Source organism: Coregonus clupeaformis, unplaced genomic scaffold, assembly GCF_020615455.1.
Source record: "Coregonus clupeaformis isolate EN_2021a unplaced genomic scaffold, ASM2061545v1 scaf0108, whole genome shotgun sequence".
Classification (NCBI taxonomy): domain Eukaryota; kingdom Metazoa; phylum Chordata; class Actinopteri; order Salmoniformes; family Salmonidae; genus Coregonus; species Coregonus clupeaformis.
Genome location: NW_025533563.1, coordinates 730718 through 758677, shown reverse-complemented (window position 1 = coordinate 758677; position 27960 = coordinate 730718). Strand labels below are relative to the sequence as shown.

Below are 27960 nucleotides of genomic sequence, written 5' to 3'. Positions count from 1 at the left end.
TTTCCTGCTTTCAAGAAGCACAAGCTGGTCAAAGCCACCACACAACTACAGGAGAAGATCTGCTCTCATCATGACAAACTGCTGGAGGTTTTCTGTCGCACCGATCAGCAATGTATCTGTTATCAGTGTACAATGGATGAACATAAAGGCCATGATACAGTGTCAGCTGCAGCAGAGAGGACTGAGAAACAGGTAAGACCAGAACTACTTGTTGGTGACTGTCTGATAAACAAAGAATTAAAGATACAGTAGGAACTAAGGCTGTTTGAATATGAGATCATTCAAATGAAATCAATCCTCAGCAGAAAAAATATGAACACAAACCTTGAGTATATTGAGTTTGCTCCAAATGTATCAATCATCAGCAGAACAGGGACAGATGGTGGATTTGGATACAATGACAAGTCCTGGAGTTTAGAGTGTTATAGTGGTGGTTATTTGTTCATACACAATAATGTTGTGACTAAAGTATCAGGCCCTCGGTCCTCCAGAGTAGGAGTGTACCTGGATCACAAGGCAGGTACTCTGTCCTTCTACAGTGTCTCTGACACAATGACCCTCCTCCACAGAGTCCAGACCACATTCACTCAGCCCCTCTATCCTGGGTTTTTGCTCTATAATAGTACTGCTGAGCTGGTTAAACTGTAGTAGGGTCCACATAGATACTAGTCATGCTGGTGTAGTCTATAGCTGAGCTGGTTAAACTGTAGTAGGGTCCACATAGATACTAGTCATGCTGGTGTAGTCTATAGCTGAGCTGGTTAAACTGTAGTAGGGTCCACATAGATACTAGTCATGCTGGTGTAGTCTATAGCTGAGCTGGTTAAACTGTAGAGGGTCCACATAGATACTAGTCATGCTGGTGTAGTCTATAGCTGAGCTGGTTAAACTGTAGTAGGGTCCACATGGATACTAGTCATGCTGGTGAAGTCTATAGCTGGGCTGGTTAAACTGTAGTAGGGTCCACATAGATACTAGTCATGCTGGTGTAGTCTATAGCTGAGCTGGTTAAACTGTATTAGGATCCACATAGATACTAGTCATGCTGGTGTAGTCTATAGCTGAGCTGGTTAAACCTGTAGTAGGGTCCCCATAGATACTAGTCATGCTGGTGTAGTCTATAGCTGAGCTGGTTAAACTGTAGTAGGGTCCACATAGATACTAGTCATGCTGGTGTAGTCTATAGCTGAGCTGGTTAAACTGTAGTAGGGGTCCACATAGATACTAGTCATGCTGGTGTAGTCTATAGCTGAGCTGGTTAAACTGTAGTAGGGTCCACATAGATACTAGTCATGCTGGTGGTGATGGTCCCCAGATGTGATGATTCATTCTGCTCTGTTTTTTATGTACAATGATTTGATTGATTTGATCTTCAGAAGATGTTGTGAATTACAATTCAATGCATTCATATTATTTGTAAGTGCAATGTTTTAATCTTTTTACATTTACATTAATCATGATGTATGCTGTTAATGTATGTTGGTTGTCATTCAGAACCATTAAATGTTTTCTCAATTGGTTCTCTGTCTCAATGTCATTTTCCTCAGTATCATGGAACAGGTAGTGTTACTTACTTGCTAATTGAACTATATGGGCCGGTTTCCCGGACACAGATTAAGCCTAGTCCTAGACTAAAAAGCATGTTCAATGGAGATGTCCGGGAAACCGGCCCTAAATTTGGCATCTTTTATTCTCCCGTACTGCTCAGTCAAGCAACATTAAATCTGTCCAGCAGGTGGTGCTATTAACCCAACAATAAAAACCCAGCAGATATCTTGACTTGTCACTCAGTATATCAGTAATGTTCAGAATTGTACTTTAATATCATTGGAGATTGATGGTCTTTTTAATCCACTACCCAGAGTCAGGAACAGATGAAGTTAGGTCTTTTACTGTTCAGTTATTAAATATGATTCATGGTGATGGGAAATAAAAAATCCATCTAGTAGTAGTTTTCCTTTGCTATTTATTCCAAGGTGTGTCTTTAACTTGTAAATGGATTGTGTTGAAGCTGGCATGTGGTGTGGATGATAGAATAGAGTGAATAGAGGAGAGAAGAGAGGAGGAGAGGAGAACATCATATAGAAGACTGATAAGATAGAGAGACAATTCATACGCAGGGGAGTTACTGACTCTGGCCCAAATGACTCCCTGTTCCCTACGTAGTGCACTATGCTACTTCTGACCAGATCTAAAGTAGTGCACTACATAGGGAATAGGGTGGAGATTGGAGATTTGCTCACTGTCATTAGAATGAAGATTTCCATACAGGAGTTACTGACTCTGGCCCAAATGACACCCTGTTCCCTACGTAGTGCACTAGGCTACTTCTGATCAGATCTAAAGTAGTCTTCTAGATTTTACATGTTTTCTCCCTGTCATTAGAAAATGACAATATGGTAATGACTTTAGTGGTTTCCTCCCCCTTTGTTTTTATTGGTTGTGTGTTATGTGTGTTGTTGTGTTAGGTTTTCCCCCTGTGTTCCTAATGGAAAATCCATTAACAATGAATCAGAAACAAATTATATTCCAGTTGTGTTTAGACAACTTCATGGCTGACATCCCCCAGAACTTTACCTGATGTTCTCTCTCTCTCTCAAACCATACACATTTATGTCATTTAGCAGCTCTTATCCAGAGCAACTTACCGTTAGTGCATATATATATATACATGACTGTATGTCGCTTTGGATAAAAGCGTCCGCTAAATGGCATATTATATTATTATTATTAGGGGTGTAACGATTCGTTTTAACAACGATTCGATTTGTATCACGATTCGTGGTTGTCGATACGATTCAAGGACGATATTGGTTCATTTAGAACGATACGATCCGAAACGATTCAGTGACATGAAATCGATTCAGTAACCTTTAGCCAAAAAATTCAACCAGTGTACTGAAATAAATACCTGGATACTGACAGTGCAGGTGAAGTTTCCTAGATTCCTGTTTCTTGTAATGGAATCAGGTATCAATTAATTATGAATATAAATAAACAAGTAAACAACAATGAATGGCAAATATATTCACATTTTATTTGAATAAAGTGCAAACAACACTTTAGGTTGAATTAACAGGAAGTTAAAATTGTCTGATCTCATTTTCAATATTCAATACATTTTCAATAAAAGTACAGTAAGTGCAACCAACATTTCAACAGTAGGTTTACCTGCTACTTCTGCTTTTGTTTTTCAACATAAAAATATTACAATATTAATATCAAAAATAAAGTGCAACCAACATCTCTTCAGGTTGAATTAACAGTAGGTTTACCTGCTACTTCGCTTTTGTTTTTCAACATTACAATACAAATACAGTATTAATATAAAAAATAAAGTGCAACCAACATTTCTTCAGGTTGAATGAGCAGTGGATGAACCTGCTACTACTCTCATTTTAATAAACAAACAATATTCAACAAAATATCAAGTGTAACCTACTAGGCTACTCTTCAATGACTACAGATTTTTTTTCAAAAAATATCAACTGATCAACATGATCTGGCCGCAGAACACTTCTCTGTGCGTTCACTATGTCGCCAGCAGTACTAAAAACCCCGTTCTGCTGGCACACTGGTGCCTGGAATGCACAGGTACCGTTTAGCAAGGGTGGAAAGTACAGGTAGCTCTTTCTCCTGAGATCTCCACCACTTCATGGCATTTTCAGTCAAAGGCAACGCATCTTTTGCTCTGTACTTTAACACCTCTGCTCTGGCTGTCTCGCTTGTGGATTTTCTTTCTCTTTGGGTGAAGGAATCGCCAAACAGCGCATCTAAGGCTTTCTTCTTACAAGGAGGTGACTCATTTGGAGCTACAATATTAGAAATATATTTCAAAATATAGTCATGTTTCTCATTAATACAAAACAACAACAATCTTTTATTGGTATCACATGAAACACACCTGTGGTCTCGTCATTGAATCCTGACAGCTTTGTGCTTGAGCTTCCCTCGTCTTCCTCCTGATTTCCCATTGCTTGCATCTATTGATGTAAGAATGTGTGAACTGTTCATATTTCTGCTCTGTAATACTGCTCACATAAATTTAGAGGAAGATAAAGAACAGATGAGATTTGAGAGAGGACAAATGAAAGGGGAGAAGAGAAAAGAGCAGAGGAAAGAGGAGAAGAGTTACCTGGTGGGACACTTCTGCCTCAAAAACCAGTTTTGTGTAGACCTGTTCTCTGTCCTTTTTTTCCAGGTAGGGCAGTTCTTTAAATCGCGGGTCCAACGCTGATGCTGTTTAAAGAACAAAAATATTGCATTCATTGCATTATTAAATTAAGTTGACCTGAAATTTCAAGTGATGACCACCTCCTCATTCACAAAATAATCAGAAGATTAAACTTTAGTATGTTTAAAAGAAATGTGGCACAGTGATGATGTAAAGCCACCATGAACTAATAATTGTATTGCAGATATCTTGTTTACTTTTCCATATGAAAAAAACACTCAAATTCAAACTTGAAAACGCAAAGGTGTGGCATTTTACAAATTAATACAGTCTAATAACCTAAAATATTAACCAAGTTGATTTTAATTAAGACTCCAAATTAATTACCTATGTTGAGAGTATCTTGGGTGCCTCTGTAGCGTGTGGAGAGGTCACTGGCCATCACCCTCTTAATCTCTGCAACCAGGGTTGAGTCGTCTTCGCATGGCTGTAGGTGTTTCAGCAGTTTTGCTTGAAGAGGAGCCATTACAGAGAGAGTTGGCTGGTCTTCATCACACATCACAGTGGTTGCCATTTTGACAGGACCCATCAACTGAACAATGTCATCCATGTTGGCAATATCACTCTCACTCAGCGTGCCTACATCTGTGACCCCCTTTCGTAGATCCTTGGACATCAGAGTTGCCATTATAGCTGGCTGTTGTTCCAAAAAACGTTCAAGCATTTCGAATGAACTGTTCCATCTGGTGATTTGTGTCTTGTGGAAAGTACAGGTAGCCTGAGAGGGTATGTGGACAATATGTGTTTGTTTTCAGGTTGAAGTTGCCCTCCATCCAGCCGCCCTCAAGAGTAGGAGTGAGGAGAATTCTATCAACTCATGTGTTTACAGACATGTGACTTCAGTATGATCCTATGAACCAATCGGAAGTCAGATGTGTCTTCTACATAAAACATTACATTTCATTGATAGGACCATGGGAAAGGTGGGTTCCCATAAACCATGTTATAAACTGATTGTCCTCATAAACCATATTACCAAGTATCTGTGTGTGTGTGTGTGTGTGTGTGTGTGTGTGTGTGTGTCTGTGTGTCTGTGTGTCTGTGTGTGTGTGTGTGTGTGTGTGTGTGTGTGTGTGTGTGTGTGTGTGTGTGTGTGTGTGTGTGTGTGTGTGTGTGTGTGTGTGTGTGTGTGTGTGTGTGTGTGTGTGTGTGTGTGTGTGTGTGTGTGTGTGTGTGTGTGTGTGTGTGTGTGTGTGTGTGTGTGTGTGAGAACAGTTAATGTACTATATGAAAAAAGTACCTGATTAAATAAAAACACATTTTATGAAACCCTTGACTAAGACTGTTGAATCCCTCCCTGATAGTCAAAATATCATGAGAGAAACATATTGTTCCTTCATAGACCGACTGCTTTGTGAGGTTCAACCAACCTTTTGTTGGTGTCTTCATATTCTCAGAAAGGGGGACATTGGTGAATCTCAATAGATAAGGCCTAAAAAAATACTAACTCTATATGCTGTGGTCTACATCCTGGGGTTTACCCAGGACATCCTCCAGTATTACTACCATCACCCCAGCAGCTAGATAACTGTGGTCTACATCCTGGGGTTTACCCAGGACATCCTCCAGTATTACTACCATCACCACAGCAGCTAGATAACTGTGGTCTACATCCTGGGGTTTACCCAGGACATCCTCCAGTATTACTACCATCACCACAGCAGCTAGATAATCGTGGTCTACATCCTGGGGTTTACCCAGGACATCCTCCAGTATTACTACCATCACCACAGCAGCTAGATAACTGTGGTCTACATCCTGGGGTTTACCCAGGACATCCTCCAGTATTACTACCATCACCACAGCAGCTAGATAACTGTGGTCTACATCCCTGGGGTTTACCCAGGACATCCCTCCAGTATTACTACCATCACCACAGCAGCTAGATAACTGTGGTCTACATCCTGGGGTTTACCCAGGCATCCTCCAGTATTACTACCATCACCACAGCATTTAGATAACTGTGGTCTACATCCTGGGGTTTACCCAGGACATCCTCCAGTATTACTACCATCACCACAGCAGCTAGATAACTGTGGTCTACATCCTGGGGTTTACCCAGGACATCCTCCAGTATTACTACCATCACCACAGCAGCCAGATAACTGCCTATGCAAGACTCTAAGCCAAACATACTGCAAGCCAAACATGTTGAATAGCAGGTTTATTCATAGGGTCACAGTCATCATGTGACTCCCTAATGGATTACAATGAAAACCTTGTAGACTGATGTAGGACACTTTTATCCAAAGGTGAACGTCTTTAAACTGCATTTTTCTCATGATGTATAGCATGTGTCAAAGAAGTCAATTTGGGAACCACTATGTCAAATTCTCCAAACATGTTTAATCCATCATGTGACACCTGCAGTGGTGATTTTAGCATGTAAATCTTGGTGGGGCAAATAAATAAAAAAGTGGGATGCATGCCAGCAAAGCCACTACACAACACAACACTAAACAATACATTATTTGCACTATAACGCTGACAAACGGTGCCCACAAACTGATAGAGCCTCCATAAAGAAGTCCCAACAGCAGAGTCCCAACAGCAGTCCCAACAGCAGTCCCAACAGCAGTCCCAACAGCAGTCCCAACAGCAGTCCCAACAGCAGTCCCAACAGCTGTCCCAACAGCTGTCCCAACAGCAGTCTCAATACCTTACCACTGCTACACCTGGCTATCAGTGGAGCCTTGTCTGGCAGCGAAACAGTTCCTTCAGCCTCATTTACTGCCTTTTAAAAAAATATAGCTGATATGGCTGACTTGCTTAAACAAATGTGGTTTCTACTGACAATTGAGATGTACAAACTACGGCATAAGGGGACGACAAGCGGATAAGAGGCAATCCGTAATTTCGATTAAGACATTAATGAGCGATCTAGGACGGAGGTAGTCAATATAACTATTTGTTCAGCACTTTTGAAATGTACAGCGACAGAATTCAGAACATGGGCCGTTCTTACAGTGTTTTCCCTGTACACCAAGTCAGAAGCGTAGGATAAATAAAGGGGGCATATAAGCAGACAACGAAAGCTCTTACAATATTCGATGATTACATTTCTCTAAAACAGGTTATAGGCTACATGTGCACCACCAAGTCAGAACAGTAGGCGAAATTAAGAGGTGAAAATATACCAAATTATTAGGGTGAGGCACATGGGCTACTAACAGCTTACTACACAACATACATCTCCCTGGCATATTAAATCATTTATGCAGCAGCATACAAGACATGTTTGGACTCACCTTGTTGTGCTGTGCTCACTTGAACAGGAAGGTGGCGTGGCGGTCCTTCGTGGGCAAATGTTGTCTCTCAAACTTTGTCATCAAAGTCTGGCATTCTCTGGATTTATGGTGCTTTCAAGACAACTGTGAACTCAAAGAAAAAAAAAGGTTGAATCATGATGACGTCAGTGATCTTCAGGTCGTAGCTCTAGAAAGATGCCAGAGTTCCCGATTTACAATTCCGAGTTTGATGAAAGTTCAAAACGTATTTTCCCAGTCGTAGCTCGTTTTTCCCGAGTTCCCAGTTGACTTGAACTCAGTTGACTTGTCTTTTTTTTGGGGGGGGGGGATGGATCAGCTTAATATTGCAAATAGATTGTATCTTCTATCAATGTAATTGTCTGCATCACTTCCAATCCCCCATGTTTTTTATATATATACTCCCCTTTATTACTTTTCAACCCCGCCATCCTTTCCCTACTTGGAGTAAATTAGTGAACAACAATGCCCAGGCCTCTACTTCCGGCCTATACTTACTATCTACACCTTATGGACACAGTTAATTTTACAATAATTATATTATATATATATATATATATATATATATATATATATATATTATTATTATTTTTTGCTCCTGAACTTCTTCTACTCTCAACCTCTCCGATCATTTTCATGATGTCCATCCGGTTTGCTTCTATATGCCATATCTTTCTAACTGTGCTCTTTCCCAAAAAGCTCCCAACATACAACCTATATACTTATTATGGACACAGTATGCTGACATTATTAGCTATCTTTGTTATTATTTGTTGTTATTTGTTATTAGTCCCATCCTTCAACTCTATTCAATACCTCCCATCTATCTCTTAACACCATCCATATAGGATTTCTATTTACCATATATATTTCAACCGTACTGTGATGTTTTACAAAAGTTCTGAACCTTTCTATTCTCATTGCTTCTACAGATTGTGAATTAAAAATAAACCGTTTTGCTAAAAGTATTATTATATTATTGATTGATTGACTATGACTTTTCAGATCACCCAGTAATGCTATCTGCAAGGTTAGTTCCAGGTAAATATTGCAATCCTTTAGCCATTCCTGGACCTGTGTCCAAAAACAAGCTACAAATGGACAGAACCAAAACAAATGATCTAATGATTCTGTCTCTTCACAGCAAAACCTACAGAGCTGGGAAGATTGTATCCCCCATTTAAATAACATTCTATTGGTAGCAAGAATTTTTTATAATAATTAAAATTGAAAGATTCTAATTTTTGAATCCGGTGTCGTTTTGCGTGTCAGTTCATAAACACTATGCCATGGGATCGGTACGTCAAAAAATCTCTTCCCAACTATTTTGCAATCTATATGGGACGGCTGTCAATCCTTTGGTCCTTAAGTGAAACTGATATACTTTTTTTATTTATCACAGTTTTCCTTAACCAATTATGTTCTTTAATGCAAGGCCGACAGACAAGTTCCTTACTTTCTCCCCCTTCCACTTTCCTCTTCCACTTTTGCGGCAAGGCTGCAATTATTTGGTTGTAATTTTGGTTAGAGCAGACATTTCCATATGTTTTTGTTAGCTGCATGTGCGACATAACTCCACCAGTCCTACCGATGATATCATTTACGAAGATTATACCTTTTTTAAACATTCTGTCAAAAAACAAAGGTTTTTTGTCAATTAGTATATTTGAATTTAACCACAATATTTGTTGCATTATTTGTTCTGTCATTTCTGGAGGATTAAATTGAAATTGCAACCAACTTTCTATGGCTTGTTTTAGAAATAGTGATATTTGGGAGATTATTTCCTTTTCAAATAACTGCAAATCAGTTGTTGTAATCTGAATAAAGGGAAAAAAGCCTTTCTTGAACATTGGGTGAGACAATCTTACTAATTTACTTGAGAACCAATTAGGATTTAAGTATAACTTTTGTATGACTGAAGCTTTTAGTGATAGGTCTAATGCTTTAATATTTAATAATTTCTGTCCTCCGAATTCATATTCATTATATAAATATATCCTTTTAATTTTGTCTGGCTTGCCGTTCCAAATAAAATTGAATATTTTTTTCTCATATAATTAAAAAAACTGTTCGCTAGGCGTAGGCAAGACCATAAGCAAATAGGTCAACTGGGATAATACTAAAGAGTTAATCTTTCCACAAATTGACAGGTATTTTCCTTTCCATGGTAGTAAGATCTTATCTATTTTTGCTAACTTTCTATTAAAATGTATTGAAGTGAGATCATTTATTTCCTTTGGGATATGTATTCCGAGTATATCCACATCACCATCAGACCATTTTATTGGTAAACTACATGGTAATGTAAAAATTGTATTTTTTAGTGATCAAATACGTAATATAGTACATTTGTCATAATTTGGTTGTAATCCAGAGAGGTTAGAAAATGTATCTAGATCCTCTATGAGGCTGTGGAGGGATTCTAATTGTGGATTTAAAAGAGAACATGAATCATCAGCGTACAATGACACCTTTGTTTTTAAGCCCTGGATTTCTAATCCTCTGATATTATTATTGGATCTGATTGTAATAGCTAACATCTCGATGGCCACAATAAATAGATATGCCGATAGTGGACAACCTTGTTTCACTCCTCTTGACAGTTTTAAACTTTCGGAGAAATAGCCATTATTTACTATTTTACACCTAGGGTTACTATACATGATTTTGACCCATTTTATTAGAGATTCTCCAAAATTGACATGCTCCAGGCATTTATATATAAACCCCAGTCGAACTTTATCAAATGCCTTTTCGAAGTCTGCTATGAATAGCAGGCCTGGTTCCCCATATTTTCCATAGTGTTCTATTGTTTCCAATACTTGCCTTATATTATCTCCAATGTATCTTCCTTGTAAAAAACCTGTCTGATTAGAACGAATAATATCCGACAATACCTTTTTAATTCTATGCGCTATACATTTTGCTAGAATTTTTGCATCACAACACTGAAGTGTAAGGGGCCTCCAATTTTGTAAATGGACTGGATCTTTATATTTTCCACTTGTATCCTGTTTCAGTAATAATGAGATCTTCTTCTTAAGTGTCAGATAATCTACCATTTACATAGGAGTGGTTAAAACATGCTAATAACGGTCCTCTTAGTATATCAAAAAAGGTTTGGTATACCTCGACTGGTATGCCATCCAACCCCTGGAGTTTTCCCAGACTTAAAGCCTTTAATTGCATCCAGAAGTTCCTCCCTGTAATTTCACCTTCACATGAGTCTTTCTGTGTGGCTGTTAATTTGACATTATCAATAGAAAAAAATCTCTACAATTAGCTTCAGTTAGAGGAGATGGAGGCGACTGGAAAATAAAACATATGCTTAAAGTACTTTGTTTCTTCCTTCAAAATATCATTTGTTGAATTACGGGTGACTCCGCCAATTGTAACCAGTTTCATTAAGTTCTTTTTGGTAGCATTCCTATGTTGAAGATTAAAAAATAATTTTGTGCATTTTTCCCCATATTCCATCCAGTTTGCTTTATTTTTATAATATATTACACTTGATCTTTCTTGAATAAGTTTCTCCATTTCTTTTTGTTTTTCCTCTAATTTATTCGAGCCCTATGTTACAGTTTTTGTTGCCATCTATCTGTTCTGTTAGACTTTCTATTTCCTTTGTTAGTATAAACTCTTTTGACCTAAATTGCTTTTGATTTCGAGATGAGTACTGAATTGCATGGCCTCTAAAGGCACATTTAAAGGTGTCCCATACAATAAGGGGATTCGCTGTACCTATGTCATGTTGGAAAAAATCTGTTATAAATTCCTTTGTTCTAATTATAAATAAATTATCATCCAATAGGCTTTGATTAAATTTCCAATATCCTCACCCACGTGGAAATTCAGTAAGAGTAATTTATATGCCTATTATATGATGGTCCGACCGCATTCTGTCCCCTATCAACACTTTTTTTTACTTTTGGTGCCAATGAGAATGACATAAGAAAGAAGTCAAGACGACTAGCTTGATTGAGTCTCCGCCATGTATATCTCACTAGATCAGGATATTTAAGCCTACATACAGTGGGGGAAAAAAGTATTTAGTCAGCCACCAATTGTGCAAGTTCTCCCACTTAAAAAGATGAGAGAGGCCTGTAATTTTCATCATAGGTACACGTCAACTATAACAGACAAATTGAGAAAAAAATATCCAGAAAATCACATTTTTTTAATGAATTTTTAATTTATTTATTTGCAAATTATGGTGGAAAATAAGTATTTTCCACCATAATATGGGCTCAGACTCTTGAAGAGCACAACACCAGGTTGAAAGCAGCACTTGATCTAGTCAGAGTGGCGCAGTGGTCTAAGGCACTGCATTGTGCTAGCTGTGCCACTAGAGATCCTGGTTTGAATCCAGGCTCTGTCGTAGCCAACCGTGACCGAGAGACCCATGGGGCGGCGCACAATTGGCCCAGGGTAGGGGAGGGAATGGCCGGCAGGGATGTAGCTCAGTTGGTAGAGCATGGCGTCTGTAAGTCGCTCTGGATAAGGGCGTCTGCTAAATGACTTAAATGTAAAATAATGGGCTAAAGCTAAATGCAGACAAATGGGATTTCAGAAAGACAGAAATAACCTTCTTGGGTGAAAAACTAACATGTGAAGGTGTTCAGACAGACCAGAGCAAAGTGACCGCCATCAAGAACATGCCACTGCCTACCGATCAAGAGGACGTACAAAGGTTCTAAGGGCTGGTTAACTATGTGGGCTAATGTGTACCTAATCTGGCAACTCACACTAGTCAGATGAGAAGTCTACTGTGTAAAACTACAGATTGGTGTTGGAACAGTGATCATCAGAAAGAGTTTTGAGGAGCTCAAGGCATTGATCATTGTGAGGACAACAATGACTAGATGATGTTCTAATACTGTTATTGCATCAAATGGTTGTTTTCTGCGGTAGAAAAGGGTTCTTAGAACTCTCATGTGTCTGTTAACACTGACAGCAGATTAACGATGCCTTTGGTGATAAAACCTACAGAACGCATTCCATAGAATGAGTTGGTGTAATGAGGTACCAGGGAGAGATGGCTGGGGTATGGATAATGATGAGAGGAAGCTTGTTTTGGAGGCTAAACTCTGATTTCCATACAGTAAGAACAGTCTTCATAGCAAATGCTTTCTGGCTGGGGGATACTCCTTTCTCATATATCAAGCCTCACCTTTTGACTCCTTCCATACATCTGTTATTTGTCATGTAGACTAAGAGGGTGTATCTTTGCTATAAAAGATCTTTAGTATTCTTTGTGTCAAGACTGTTGGGTCGACCAGCCTCAACTTATTACCTTATTGATAAGTTTTGAATAAAGTAATATCCTGATTGGTGATTGACCCTGTCTCTCCTCATTATTGATTAGAATGTCCACTACATCATGCATGCTCCACTACTGAGGTCCTATGATAAAAAGCTCAAAACCTCAATCTCAGCAGATGCCTCTAAAGCAGGTTAAGGTGCAGTGTTGTTACAGCAGTATGGCACTAGATGGCGCCCAGTTGCATATGCCTCCAGGGCTCTGACAACTTCTGAGTGGAACTATGCTCAGATTGAGAAAGAGGCATTGGCACTGTCATATGCATGTGAGAAATTCAGTGTGTTTATCTGTGGTAAAACAGTGTGGGCTGAAACAGATCATCAACCTTAAGTTACTATTGTAAAGAAGGGTCTAACACACACACCACCAAGAGAACAGGGACTGTTTCTAAAACTTCAGAAATATGACTTGCAACTCGAGGTACAGGCCAGGGGAAAGAATTGTTAGTGGCAGACACATTGTCCAGAGCTTTTGACAGCTCAGAACCAAACCAGATATATATGAGCAGGACGAGACCATACATGTAAACCTTATCAGAGAGAGTTGCCCAGTCTCAGATGAAATGTGGACAGTTATTTCACGTGCTACTGCAGAAGATGAGTGTTTGCAAAAGGTGATTCAAGCCATAACATGCAGGTAGTCTGTACAAGCTATACCATACCCTTATGGTCAATACAGGGATGAACTATCTGGACTTGATGGAGTCTGTTACAGAAAAACATTCTGATCAAAATACACAAGGACCATCTAGGGATGGAAAAGTCAAAACGAGGTGCTAAAGCAGTGTTATTCTGGCCCAAGATGAATGCTGATATAGAGCAGACAGTCAGAGCCTGTATACAGTACCAGTCAAAAGTTTGGATATCTTCACTACTGATCAAATGTTTTAGAACACCTACTCATTCAAGGGTTTTCCTTTATTTGACTATTTTCTACATTGTAGAATAATAGTGAAGACATCTAAACTATGAAATAACACATGGAATCATGTAGTAAAAGTGTTCAATCAAATCAAAATATATTTTAGATTTTAGATTCTTCAAAGTAGCCACCCTTTGCCTTGACAGCTTTGCACACTCTTGGCATTCTCTCAAACCGCTCCATGAGGAATGTTTTTCCAACAGTCTTGAAGTAGTTCCCACATATGCTGAGCACTTGTTGGCTGCTTTTCCTTCACTCTGCGGTCCAACTCATCACAAACCATCTCAATTGGGTTGAGGTCGGGTGATTGTGGAGGCCAGGTCATCTGATGCAGCACTCCATCACTCTCCCTTCTTGGTCAAATAGCCCTTACACAGCCTGGAGGTGTGTTGGGTCATTGTCCTTTTGAAAAAACAAATGATAGTCCCACTAAGACCAAACCAGATGGGATGGCGTATCGCTGCAGAATGCTGTGGTAGCCATGCTGGTTAAGTGTGCCTTGAATTCTAAAGAAATCCCAGACAGTGTCATAAGTAAAGTACCCCCACACCATCCCACCATCTACTTCATGCTTCACGGTGGGAACCACACATGTGGAGATCATCCGTTCACCTACTCTGTGTCTCACAAAGACACTGCGGTTGGAACCCAAAATATCAAATTTGGACTCATCAGACCAAAGGACAGATTTCTACCGGTCTAATGTCCATTGCTTGTGTTTTCTTGGCCCAAGCAAGTCTCTTCTTCTTATTGGTGTCCTTTAGTAGTGGTTTCTTTTGCAGCAATTTCGACCACGAAGGCCTGATTCTCCTCTGAACAGTTGATGTTGGGATGTGTCTGTTACTTGAACTCTGTAAAGCATTTATTTGGGCTGCAATCTGAGGTGCAGTTAACTCTAATGAACTTATCTCTGCAGCAGAGTGTAACTCTGGGTCTTCCTTTCCTGTGGCGGTCCTCATGAGAGCCAGTTTCATCATAGCGCTTGATGGTTTTTGCGACTGCACTTGAAGAAACTTTCAAAGTTCTTGAAATGTTCCGTATTGACTGACCATGTCTTAAAGTAATGATGGACTTTCGTTGCTCTTTGCTTATTTGAGCTCTTCTTGCCATAATATGGACTTGGTCTTTTACCAAATAGGGCTATCTTCTGTATACCACCCCTCCCTTGTCACAACACAACTGATTGGCTCAAACGCGTTAAGAAGGAAAGAAATTCCACAAATGAACTTTTAAGAAGGAACACCTGTTATTTGAAATGCATTCCAGGTGACTACCTCATGAAGCTGGTTGAGAGAATGCCAAGAGTGTGCAAATCTATCATCAAGGCAAAGGGTGGCTATTTGAAGAATCTCAAATATAAAATATATTTTGATTTGTTTAACACTTATTTGGTTACTACATGATTCCATATGTGTTATTTCATAGTTTTGACGTCTTCACTGTTATTTTACAATGTAGAAAATAGTACAAATAAAGAAAAACCCTTGAATGAGTAGGTGTTCTAAAACTGCCTTATTGCTATTAACGTACCAACGTAATTAGAGCAGTAAAATAAACGTTTTGTATACGGTCTGATATACCACGGCTGTCGGCCAATCAGCATTCAGGGCTTGAACTACCCAGTTTATAAATATATTTACACCCAGACTCCTACATTGCTCGCCCTAATATTTATATATTTCTTTAATTCCATTCCTTTACTTTTTAGATGTGTGTGATTGTTAGTTATTACTGCACTGTTGGAGCCAGGAACACAAGCATTTCGCTACACCTGCAATAACATCTGCAAATATGTGTATGCGACCAATAATTTGATTTGATTTTTTGAAAGTGTTACATCATTCTCAATCCCGCTATGCTTGTGCCTAAGAACAGCCCTTAGCTGTGGTAGTGTATATTGGCCATATACCACACCTCCTCAGGCCTTATTGCTTAAGTAGAACACATTAGTGTATTATAAGGCATTATAAAGGTCATTAGAAATAATTATACATATGTTCTTCATAGAAACTGTTATCCTTTATATATTCTAACAACTCACATTTTAAGATTCATTATTTCATTTGTTCCATGTTAAGGACTGTAACCTAGGAACAAAACTATTTGTCTCCCTCTTCCTGTTGCATGCAGTTCCTCTCTCTTCCTCCATTCCTCTAACCCCTCCCTCCCTCCTTTTAACCCCACCCCTCTGGCAGAACCAGGAAGTCCCTCCTCCACAAACTCTCTTCTGAGGAAACGAAACTGATCTGAGTCTCTGTGTCGTCTGTCTGTGTGAGAGTGAACAACCGTCCAAATGGCTCAGCAAGGAGTTCTGCCTCGACCAGGACCAGTTCTGTTGTTCTGTCTGTCTGGATCTACTGAAGGAGCCGGTCACCATCCCCCTGTGGACACAGTTACTGTAGAAGCTGTATTGAGGGCTGCTGGGATCAGGATGTTCTGAAAGGGGTCTATAGCTGTCCTCAGTGCAGACAGACCTTCACCCAAGGCCTAATCTGACGAAAAGCCAACATATTGGCTGAGGTGGTGGAGAAACTGAAGGAGTCAGACTCCAGGCTGCTCCCCCTCCTGCTCTGTGCTATGCTGGACCTGGAGATGTGGCGTGTGATGTCTGCACTGGGACCAGAAAGCAGAAAGCCCTCATGTCCTGTCTGGTGTGTCTGGCCTCTTACTGTGAGACTCACCTCCAACCTCACTATGAATCTCCTGCTTTCAAGAAGCTCGCTGGTCAAAGCCACCGCACAACTACAGGAGAAGATCTGCTCTCATCATGACAAACTGCTGGAGGTTTACTGTCGTACCGATCAGCAGTGTATCTGTCTGCTGTGTGTGATGGATGAACATAAAGGCCATGATACAGTGTCAGCTGCAGCAGAGAGCACTGAGAAACAGGTAAGACCAGAACAACTTGATGGTGACTGTCTGATAAACAAATAATTAAAGATACAGTAGGAACTAAGGCTGTTTGAATATGAGATCATTCAAATTATATCGATCCACGGCAGAACAAATATGAACACAAACATTGATTATATAGATATGCTAACCCAGATTCTCCAAATGTATCACCATTTTCTAAAGTCAAACACCATTATCATTCGTTATCAAACACCCAATCAGCTCCCCTGTTTTGTGCACTGTTAAAACTATAATCATTCACATAACAACATAATAATATAATTTCACACAGACACTTCCTCAACATTTTAATCCCTATCTTCAATGTGCCCTATGTCCCATTACTATACTATTGATCTACTGGACAAATAAAGCTTGATAGCTCATTGAAGAGTGATTCTCCACAGAGGCAGCTGGGGATGAGTCAGCAGAAAGTCCAGCAGAGATTCCAGGAGAGAGAGAAGGACCTGAAGGAGCTCAAACAGGCTGTAAAGTCTCTCAAGGTGAGTATTGTTGACCAGAGGAGACACACCATTTCACTTCTCTCCTCCAGTCAGAGAGAGAGAGAGAGGGGCCCGTCTCCAATCCCACTGGCTCCACTGTTGGGAACAGGCTGTCTGGACCCCTTTCAGAGAATAGACGGCTTAATGTAACCGACGGGATATGAACCCGGGTCTACTGAGGAGAGAAACCAACATCTTGACTGTTTCACCAAGAGGTCATCCCCATTAGGCTGACACTGATTTTGACGTCGCAAGAGGGGTTACCTCATCACATAACCTTGAGTAACCATGAAAGACTCAAGTCCCCTATACATTAACATGGAGCTCTCTCTCTCTCTCTCTCTCAATTCAATTGAATTCAAAGGGCTTTATTGGCATGGGAAACATGTTTACATTGCCACAGCAAGTGAAATAGATACTAAACAAAAGTGAAATAAACCACCAGAAATTAACAGTAAACATTACACTCACAAAAGTTTCAATGGAATAGAGACTTTCAAATGTTATAATTCAAGTGAAAACCGAGTGAGCCGTGCGCCAGACCGAGTTCTGGAGGTGAAATGGAAATGAATGAGGGAGAGTTAAGTGAGGTAGAAGGTGTGGTGAAGAGCTCAGAACCAGAGCCTGGCATCAATGGACATGATAAAGAAGAATCTGGTGCAGTAGGAGATACATTGTAGGAGAACGTGGATCCATTCCTTTTGGCAGATCCATTTGTAGTTTCAGGGTGGGTGGGAAAGGAGTTGGGTGCAGTTGAATCAGTGAAGGTAACCTGTAGTGGACTTGGGATATTTGTTTGTGTTTCTTCTGACCAGAGGGAGTGGGCGCTCCATGTCACTTAACTTGGGTCAAGATCTGTTTCTTGCTTTGCTCTTAGGAACAGGGCACCATTGAAAGGAGTGATTTCTGGGGTAGCGTTAAGTGTGGAGGTGGAGCAATTGACGATGAAGATTCCTGGTGTTTGTGATTCCCGCCTTTTGGTGTGATGCAGACCCGGTGGTGAGCGTGGTGAAACAGAGGAGTCAGTCCTTTTGAGTCATGAGTCTTTACCAGAGAAAGTCATGTTATGATATATCAGTTATCTTGATTCAAGCTTTTGTGCCAAATCAATAAATTCAGGTGCAACGTTTATGGTCATTTCGCAGCAGTTTGTGGGAGGGAAATTACAAGATGTTTTATGTGTGCGGAAGAGAATGGGATAAAGGATTGTTCTGGTGAATAAAGTGTTTGTCAACTGTTGGGATGCCCATGTTGCTGGGGATTGGAAGTGTCCGGTGCGAGAGAGGCAGGTTGAGGTGGCTAGAGTCAGAGTAGTGCAGAAGGTGTCGTATGCTGAGGCAGTGAAGGAAGTAGAGGAGGATGGGTCAAGGGTGAGAGATCCTGAGAGGATCCCTGTGAGTAGTAGATCTGTGCCAGCACAGAGGGATAGGCCAACGAGTGATATATGCTTCAGTAAAGTTAGCTTCTTAGAGTTCATAGCAATGGTTATCAACTGTACCGCAGAAATGGAACGTAAATCACAGAAAATAGATGTTGTGGTGGCAGCTGCAGAGAAGTATTTGGGCATACAAGATTAGACTTCAGAAGAGTTACAGGGTGTGTTGAGTGGTGGTGTCCCGTCCTCCCAGGCCGTTGGCATGGTGCAGGAGCAGATAGGGTCAAAGTAGTGGAATGGGGTAGTGGGTATTTAATGAGTGTAGGGTTAGTTGGAAGGGTGTTTTTTGTATTATTATAATTTCCCCTTTTCCCATTTTGTATAACAAAGTATAATGGATTTATATTATAGTCCAGTTGGGGGCGGTAATGCATCATATTGGATGTCAACCGCCGTTAAACTCCAAAGATGAAGAACCGTTATATTATGGCAATGTACAGTGTTGTAACGATGTTTCTGTCTCTCTCATTCATTAACTTTCGCGGTACTTGGTTGTGTGGGTCTCTGGTTATGAATAGGGTGCTGACAGACAATTGTTGATGGATATTTATAGAGCTCTGATCAGGACGACAATTGATTACTGGTGTACAGTTTATGGAACAGAGGTAAAGACTTGGCTTCAGAAGCTGGACAGAATCCAGTATATAGCTTTAAGGATATGTATTGGTGCATTTAAATCAACATCTGTATGTGCCTTACTGGTGGAGGCAGGAGAGATGCCTTTGGATATACAGCGTAAAAAATGGTTATTATCTTATTGGGTTGAAAGGCTGTGAGGTTGAGCATCCCACTGCTACTGTTCTAGATGACTGTTGGGAATATACTAGTAGACAAGGCAGTGGTTTTGGTTGGACAGTTGGAAAGCTTGCTGATGAGAGTGGTTTGAGGGAGTTGGAGGTTGGCCCTTCTGTGGTGATAGGGGATGTTCCTCCATGGTTACTCCCAGACCCTGTTGTTGATCTAACCTTGGTAGAGAAAAGGAATGATTGGTCAGAAGTCAGTGATATTGAGAAACTGGTTGACAATTACATTGGTAGAAGTTTTTATGCTTTTTTACTGCTTTTCACAGATGGATCCAAGGACCCAGATAGTGGGCTCACAGGAGCAGGCGTTTACGTTCCTGAATTTGATGTGCAGATATGTAGAAGACTAACAGATGAACTGTCAGTATACTCAGTTGAACTGTTGGCGTATATAGTTGCCCTCCAGTGGGTGGAGGACGTACAACCTGTTAGAATTATAGTATGCTCAGATTCTCTGTCTGTATTGAATAGTTTATCATCTGGTAAATCTAATAGGAGTGACCTGCTATTGGAGGTATTAATGTTATTATGGAGAATTGAGAGAATGGGGGTAGTAGTGACATTCTGCTGGGTCCCAGCACATTCGGGTGTGGAAGGGAATGAAATTGTAGACCAGTTAGCTAAAAGAGCTTTGAAACTAGATATCATTGATCTTAATGTTGCACTGGGTAGAGGTGAGGCCAAATTTAAGATCAGAGCCATTTTGATAGATGTGTGGCAGAAGAGATGGTACTCTGAGCACAAGGGCCGGCATTTATATGAATAGTTTACAGTTTTACAGAAAGGTCGATGGACCAAGATTCAAAAGTCAGATTAGGAAGGAAGATGTGGTGTTTACTAGATTGCGCTTAGGACATTGTACATTGAACTCGTCATTACATCTGGTTGGCAAGCATGGGAAGGGTTTGTGTCTGGGGGGTACGGTCGATGAAACGGTGGAGCATGTGTTGTTATATTGTTGTAAGTATGTTGAAGAGACGGAAAGATTGAAGTGTAGGGTCATTGAGGTTGGGGGGGTTTGGAAGGGATTTTGGGGATGGGGGAGGGTCTATTTTGAAGTTAGTAGGGCTCTTCTTTATTTTCTCAGAAGTACTGAGTTAGGTAGGAGGATTTAGAAATGTTGGAAACCGTGATTGACCACACACTCCAGCACAGTAGGTGGCGGCATGCACCTTTAACGTTGGTTTGTGGACCGCCATTATATCATAGAAGAAGAAGTTGGTTGTGTGAGAGATTTGTGGTTCGTGAGGAGGGCTACTATTCGTTTTTCTTTTGGTTCTTGCGTATGTTCTGAATGTATTTTCTCATGGTGGAGGGTTTGTTTATTGGTTTCCACTGTTTATCGTTTAGAGTTGAGGGGGGAGTAGGGGTAGTTTGTTAGGGCGGCGTGATGGCCTCAACCGAGTGGAGAAGAAACGCTGTCGCTTCGGGTGCGTTCCGGAGAAAGGTGTGGAGGAAGTTTTGCTCATGGTCGGCGAACAGGTTGGAGCAGAACATCTGCATTCTGCATCCAGAATGAACAAGGCGGTGGTTGTGTTAATGAAAAAGGTTTGTCTTGTTGTGAGTGGGATTTTTGTGAGGGGTGTGTTGGTGCAGATTTCGCCTCTTTCGACAAGAGTTGTGGTGGCTAATCTGCCTCCGTTTATTGCTTACGAACAGACCGCAAGTAGTTGGTTCGTTTTGGTAAATTTGCAAGTAGTTTTCGTGTGCTCTCGGCTGGGTGCCAAGCGGAATCCGTTAAACATGTTGTCTCTTTTCGTAGACAAGTGTTTGTTTCTTAACAAACCTCAAGGTTACACAGGGGAGGGGTGGAACACAGGGTTTGCTAGCACAGATAGTTTTCGGTGTTTCTAGTGTGGGGATCATCAGTTATAGGCTACAAGCAGCAATATGATTGATAGGTAGGACAGGTATTGAACCCCGGCCAAATAATCCCTACTCAGATGCGCTAACCTCAACCCTAGTAAACATGCATTATAAAAACCTTCTATATAAAATTATCTCATATTGGGAGTAAATAGCCTCTGAATAGAAAACAAAAAACACTGCATCTTCCAGTCCACCAATAAATTACATAATGCAACTGTCGCGGTTAGCATATTTACCTCAACATGCCCCTCGCTTGCATGACAAGGCAGAGTGCTCGATGCTGGTTGATGAATTTGACAATTCATGTACTAGGAAAATACGTTTTTGTCGACCAGAGGTGACGGAATTAATGTTTAGGCTTATTGATAATCATTATAGTAATGAAGTATAATTTCAAAACATGACCATAAAAACAGGTAATAATAAACATGAATCATCATTATATTACTTCACAGTAATGTGTTTTCAGTTCTTCCTCTTGCGTTAGCAGTGTGGAAAGGGACAGTAAAAAGCTCAGGCAGGAGGAGTTTTCCTGTGAGGTGGAGTGGTGGTGTATCCAGGGAGAGAACTAAACTAATCTTCTGAAATGTCATTCATGGTCTTATGCTGCCATCTATTGGAATTATTAAGCAACTGCAGTAGTACTGAATAAAGTGTTTTTCCTTACTAATCCTTACTAAAGTAGTGATTACTCAGAATTGCAAAATAAATGGCAGGGGTACCAGGAGGGAGGAGAATATTTTTTTTACATTTTAGTCATTTAGCAGATGCTCTTATCCAGAGCGACTTACAGTTAGTGAGTGCATACATTTTCATACTGTCCCCCCATGGGAAACGAACCCACAACCCTGGCGTTGCAAGCGCCATGCTCTACCAACTGAGCTACACGGTAGTAGTGCATGGCCAAGTGGTGGTGCGCAGGCCGTGGAGAAAGCGGTGGTGGGGAGGGTTGCAGCTGGGCTACATGAGCTGAGGCAGGTTTCTGTAGTAACAGAGACTCCGGTGGGCGAAAGCTTGGTATGCTCATCCCAGGAAATATTGCCTGTCATTGGGGAAGAGGCTCTGATCAGGGGGGAAGTGCAGGGGGGCAGAGACTGGGGAGGAGGAGGACGGTACCGTGCCAATGGAGGAGCAGGAAGAGGGGGAGGTGAGTCTGGGGAGCGGAGGACAAGGCGTCTCTTTTTCAGACGGCTCATTGGATCCAGAGCTGACAGCCAGTCATGCTGAGGGCCCAGTATATACGGTGAGATAACTTTCTAGGTTCCTGATGGAGACTAAAGGGGAAAAAGAAGGTTCTGCTGGAGTCTTATTTGATTGATCCTGGAAGGTTTGTAAGGTCAGTACAACACGTGATGAAGAATGAGGGGTTTAGTGTCCTCTCACCCAGGAAGCGGTATAGGCTGAGAAAATGGGTCATGGGTTCTTAAGGGCATGTCTTCAGAATCTGCTTAAATGGATGGTTTTTTCTGGCAAGGCGGCTTTATGGGCTTCTCTACTGGTTTCTGATTGGGGTGATTTCCCTCCCACCTCTTATGGAGATTTCACAGTTAGACTTTCTTAACATGAACGCCGGCAGAGACTGGGGGAATATGTCAAACAAAAACATTTAAACGTGATTTTTTTGCAAGAGACACAGTGATGTGATTAATGAAGTGTATTGGGGGTCTGGTGGAAGGGGGCGCAGGTGCTGAGCCATGGCACAAATCTTAGTGCAGGGGTAGCAAAAGAGGTGTGTAAGGGTAGGTTGTTAGTGGTTAGAGCCAAAATCAATGACCTTGTCTTTCCTTTCCAAAATGTGTCTGCACCTAGTACAGGGCTCAGTTCTCTGTTTCACCAGGGCCCAGGCAGGTGTCCTATTGGAAATTCCATGTAAAGCTCTTACAAGATGTCACTTTTTGCTCAAGCTTCCAAGGCTTTTGGGAGAGGTGGGGACAGCAGAAGGGGGAGTAACTTCTGTTGTGGGGGAGAGGAGGGAGCCTGATGGGTGGGGAACTTCTGTTGTGGGGGAGAGGAGGGAGCCTGATGGGTGGGTAACTTCTGTTGTGGGGAGATGAGGGAGCCTGATGGGTGGGTAACTTCTGTTGTGGGGAGATGAGGGAGCCTGATGGGTGGGTAACTTCTGTTGTGGGGGAGATGAGGGAGCCTGATGGGTGGGTAACTTCTGTTGTGGGGGAGATGAGGGAGCCTGATGGGTGGGTAACTTCTGTTGTGGGGGAGATGAGGGAGCCTGATGGGTGGGTAACTTCTGTTGTGGGGGAGATGAGGGAGCCTGATGGGTGGGTAACTTCTGTTGTGGGGGAGATGAGGGAGCCTGATGGGTGGGTAACTTCTGTTGTGGGGGAGATGAGGGGAGCCTGATGGGTGGGTAACTTCTGTTGTGGGGAGATGAGGGAGCCTTGATGGGTGGGTAACTTCTGTTGTGGGGGAGATGAGGAGCCTGATGGGTGGGTAACTTCTGTTGTGGGGGAGATGAGGGAGCCTGATGGGTGGGTAACTTCTGTTGTGGGGGAGATGAGGGAGCCTGATGGGTGGGTAACTTCTGTTGTGGGGAGATGAGGGAGCCTGATGGGTGGGTAGCTTCTGTTGTGGGGGGAGATGAGGGAGCCTGATGGGTGGGTAACTTCTGTTGTGGGGAGAGGAGGGAGCCTGATGGGTGGGTAACTTCTGTTGTGGGGAGATGAGGGAGCCTGATGGGTGGGTAACTTCTGTTGTGGGGAGATGAGGGAGCCTGATGGGTGGGTAACTTCTGTTGTGGGGGAGATGAGGAGCCCTGATGGGTGGGTAACTTCTGTTGTGGGGAGATGAGGGAGCCTGATGGGTGGGTAACTTCTGTTGTGGGGGAGATGAGGGAGCCTGATGGGTGGGTAACTTCTGTTGTGGGGAGATGAGGGAGCCTGATGGGTGGGTAACTTCTGTTGTGGGGAGATGAGGGAGCCTGATGGGTGGGTAACTTCTGTTGTGAGGGAGATGAGGGAGCCTGATGGGTGGGTAACTTCTGTTGTGGGGAGATGAGGGGGGCCGATGAGTGGGTAACTTCTGTTGTGGGGAGATGAGGGAGCCTGATGGGTGGGTAACTTCTGTTGTGGGGGAGATGAGGGAGCAGGCTGTGGAGTTGTACTCTGATTTTATAGAGGGAAGAACTCTGTGGTCCTCTGTAGCTCAATTGGTAGAGCATGGCGCTTGTAATGCCAGGGTAGTGGGTTCGATCCCCGGGACCACCCATATGTAAAAATGTATGCACATGACTGTAAGTCGCTTTGGATAAAAGCGTCTGCTAAATGGCATATTATTATTATCCTGGGTTTTCTCAGGTTCTGCTCACAGACCTTTCCAAACTCTCTCTGTCACAGATAAATCAAATAGACATTTCCCTGGCCTTTCACAAACTCTCAGCTGCTGTCTCTCAGACGGTCTGCCTGTGGATTTTTATAAAAAGTTCTGGGGAATTATTTTACAGGACGTGTGTTGTGTGAGTGCGTCGGGGTGGGGGAGCTGTCGCTAAGCTGTAGACGGGAGGCTTTGACTCTCCTGCCCAAAAAAGGGGATTTGAGCGACATAAAGAACTGGAGGCCTGTGGCATTGCTCTGTTTGGACTATAAGGTCTTTACCAAGGTCCTCGTTAACAGACTCAAGTTCCACCTGGACTCTATTGTACACAAGGACCAAACGTACTGTGTACCAGGACGCTCTAACACAGACAATCTGTTCATAATCAGGAGAAAGCCTTTGATAGGGTGGACCATGAATATCTGTTCATTGTGTTGTTTCGGTTGTGGGGAGAATTTTGTGGCCTGTGTTCAAATGCTGTACGCTGGGGCTTCATGTATGGTCAAGGTGGGGGGAGGGCTCAGTAGGCCAGTCTGGGTAGGGAGGGGCATTCACCAGGGATGCCCTCTGTCAGGCAGCTATACACTCTTGTTATTGAGCCCTTTCTGGGCCTGCTACGCAGGAGGCTACAGGGAGTGTGGGAGCCAGGCATAGGGTTGGGGACAGGCATAGCAGTGGCAGCATACGCTGATGACGTCTGTGTTGGTTAGGGATGAGCAGAACCTACAGGCCCTGGAGAATAGTTTGAGGGTGTACGAGGGGGCGTCTTCTGCTTAGAGAACCTGGGGCAAGAGTGAGCCTATGTTATGTGGGGCATGGAGGGACAGGGCACCTCCGCAGCTTCCAGGGGGGTTGCAGTGGGGCTGTGAGTGGCTCAAGATGCTTGGGGTGTATCTGGGCTCGGAGGGTTGGGATAGGAAGAATTGGGAAGGAGTGTCACAAGCGGTGGTGTCGAGGCTGACGAAGTGGAGGTGGCTCATCTCCCAAGTGGCATACAGAGGGGCGGTGCTGATCATCAACAACTTGGTGGCATCCTCTCTATGGCTTAAATTGGCCATTCTCAACGCTCCCGGTGGTCTGCTTGTGGACCTGCATCGCAAGTTAGTGAATTTTTTCTGGTCAGGGTGGCAGCGTTCTGACTCAGCAGCACAGAGGCTACTGTACCGTACGGAGGTGGTCTGGAGGGAACCAGCATGTGCTCTGTTGAGGAGGGCTGGTGGTTTGGGGCTGGATCAGCAGCTCTTCATCATGCGGCCGGAGAGACTCAATACAGCAGGGGTCTCTGATTTCTATGCTGCAGTACTGAGGGCTGGAGCAGCCTGAGGAGGGGCCACCACCGTTTCCACCACTGCAACTGACAGCAGAGACTGGGGACTGGCAGGAGAGTCTGGAGGACTTACTGACTTTTAACACTCTGAGCTTAGTGGGAGTGAAGGGGCATCAGTGGCAGGGGGTTGTGGAGGCTGAGAGCATGGCAGGGTATAGGTGGAGGGGCTCTATAAGCTCCCAGTGCTGGAAAGGTCAGGGGTCGTCCAGTGGAGGGTATTACATGGAGCCCTGGACACCAATAGCTGGTTGGCTCGGGTTGACCTGGGAGTTGGGGAGGGGGTGTCCGTTTTCTGCAATGACAGACTGTTCATCATGTTTTTTTCTGTGTTGCCAGGGTAATGCCATTACTGTTGACGCCTTAGGGTTGAGTTTGAGTTGTACAAAATGATCAACAGTGTGGAGATGTTTCAGGAGGTATGGGGGCTCAGGGGGCTGTCTGTACGGCTGGAGAGGAGGGGTTGGATGGACGGTTGGAATGTGGTGCTGGTTGGTGTATTGTACTGTGGTGTTGGGTACTGGATAATGTGATTGTGTAGAGGTTGTGGTGGCACGCAATGTGCTTTTAGGAGTGGGGGTGTTAGTGTAATGAGGATGGCTCATTAAAGTAAGACAAGTCTCTCTCTCTCTCTCTCTTAACAGCGCTCTGCACAGGCAGCAGTGGAGGACAGTGATAAGATCTTTACCGAGCTGATCCGCTCCATTGAGAGAAGGCGCTCTGAGGTGAAGGAGCTGATCAGAGCCCAAGAGAAGGCTCAAGTGAGTCAAGCTGAAGGACTCCTGGAGCAACTGGAGCAGGAGATAGCTGAGCTGAGGAAGAGAAGCACTGAGCTGGAGCAGCTCTCACACACAGAGGATCACATCCATTTCCTCCAGGTAACTCAACTGCCTTGATACATGTGATATGAAATTAAAACTCAATGTGAAACTCTCAATCATTTGGTTCTGTTCTCTCCCTCTCTCTCCCTCTCTCTCTCTCTCTCTCTCTCCCTCTCTCTCTCTCTCTCCAGAGTTATCAGTCTCTCTCCAGTACCAGTGTATCTTCAGACTTACCCAGCATCGTTGTCCGTCCTCTTCAGTACTTTGGAGATGTGAGTAAGACTGTGTCTGAACTGAGAGAGAAACTAGAAGACGTCCTTAAAGGAGAATGGACCAAGATCTCCACTACAGGTGTGTTGAAAATAATAAGAACATCAACTTTAGACCATTGAAAGTTCCCTACTAGTCATATACATGTGGAATATGGTATGATGATAACATTCCCTCTCTCTGTGAATGTGTTTGTGTGTCTGTAGTGAATATAGTGGATGTTGTACTGCCTCCAGAGCCCAAGACCAGAGAACAGTTCTTACAATGTGAGCCTCTTTATTCTGAAGTAACTAACAGTCTCTTTTTACTGACACTCCTAACAATCCCTCTAGAAATATATAGCAATAGTAGATCTAATCAAAGACTGGGTATCTGCCTGACTCCTCATATTTCTCTGATTTGATCTCTGCTGTGCTCTAATCAAAGACAGGGTAGATACAGTATCTGACTTCACTTATTGTTCTAACTCCCCTCATTGGTCTCTGCTCTGCTCTTCTCCCAGATTCCTGTCAGCTCACACTGGACCCAAACACAGCAGCCACAGACCTCTCTCTGTCTGAAGGGAACAGAAAGGTGACCGATACAGACCAAGAACAACCATATCCTGATCATCCAGACAGATTCACCAACTACTCTCATGTTCTGTGTAGAGAGGGTCTGTCTGGACGCTGTTACTGGGAGGTGGAGTGGAGTGGGGAGGATCTTGTTACATCAGTCTCATATAAAGACATCAGCAGAACAGGGAGAGATGGTGGATTTGGAGAGAATGACAAGTCCTGGAGTTTACAGTGTTATAGAGGTAGTTATTGTTTCATACACAATAATGTTGTGACTGAAGTATCAGACCCTCAGTCCTCCAGAGTAGGAGTGGACCTGGATCACAAGGCAGGTACTCTGTCCTTCTACAGTGTCTCTGACACAATGACCCTCCTCCACAGAGTCCAGACCACATTCACTCAGCCCCTCTAT

General features: G+C 42.6%; 1 long non-coding RNA gene across 1 annotated transcript; it reads left to right on the top strand.

Moving 5' to 3' along the window:
* Positions 1-26584, top strand: LOC123483412. The gene is made up of 3 exons (XR_006658232.1): positions 1-192; positions 17047-17142; positions 26545-26584. It is a non-coding gene; the product is annotated as an uncharacterized LOC123483412 (long non-coding RNA).
* Positions 26585-27960: the final 1376 nt, after the last annotated feature.